The sequence below is a fragment of the Arachis ipaensis genome, chromosome B7, assembly GCF_059453495.1.
Source record: "Arachis ipaensis isolate K30076 ecotype BB chromosome B7, ASM5945349v1, whole genome shotgun sequence".
Taxonomy (NCBI): domain Eukaryota; kingdom Viridiplantae; phylum Streptophyta; class Magnoliopsida; order Fabales; family Fabaceae; genus Arachis; species Arachis ipaensis.
Window position 1 is genome coordinate 67,520,646 of NC_142442.1, and position 752 is coordinate 67,521,397.

General features: G+C 40.0%; 1 non-coding gene across 1 annotated transcript; it reads left to right on the top strand.

Moving 5' to 3' along the window:
* The first annotated feature begins 260 nt into the window (after positions 1 to 260).
* On the top strand, positions 261 to 368 carry LOC148552885 (small nucleolar RNA R71). Its single transcript, XR_015893938.1, has one exon. It is a non-coding gene; the product is annotated as a small nucleolar RNA R71 (small nucleolar RNA).
* The last annotated feature ends 384 nt before the right edge of the window (positions 369 to 752 follow it).

Here is a 752-nt window from a genome sequence, read left to right on the forward strand (position 1 = left end):
TGAGTCAATATTTTGTTCTGAGCCAATATGCTATTCAGAGTATCAATCTCAAGAACTCTTTTCTTCTGATTTGTCCCATTATTCACAGGATTCCTCTCAGAAGTATACATAAATTGGTTATTTGCAACCATTTCAATGAGTTCCTGAGCTTCTGTAGGCATCTTCTTCAGATGAAGAGATCCTCCAGTAGAGCTATCCAATGACATCTTGGACAGTTCAGATAGACCATCATAGAAAATACCTATGATGCTCCATTCTGAAAGCATGTCAAAAGGACACCTTCTGATCAATTGCTTGTATCTTTCCCAGGCTTCATAGAGGGATTCATCTTCCTTTTGTCTGAAGGTTTGGACTTCCACTCTAAGCTTGCTCAATTTTTGAGGTGGAAAAAATTTTTCCAAGAAGGCATTGACTAGCTTTTCCCAAGAGTTCAGGCTTTCTTTAGGTTGTGAATCCAACCATGTTCTAGCTCTGTCTCTTACAGTAAAGGGAAAAAGCATAAGCTTGTAGACCTCGGGATCAACTCCATTGGTCTTGACAGTGTCACAGATTTGTAAGAATTCAGCTAAGAACTGATGAGGATCTTCCAATAGAAGTCCATGAAACTTGCAATTCTGTTGCATCAGAGAAACTAATTGAGGCTTATGCTCAAAGTTGTTTGCTCCAATGGCAGGGATTGAGATGCTTCTCCCATAGAAGTCAGGAGTAGGTGCAGTAAAGTCACCAAGCACCTTCCTTGCATTGTTGGCATT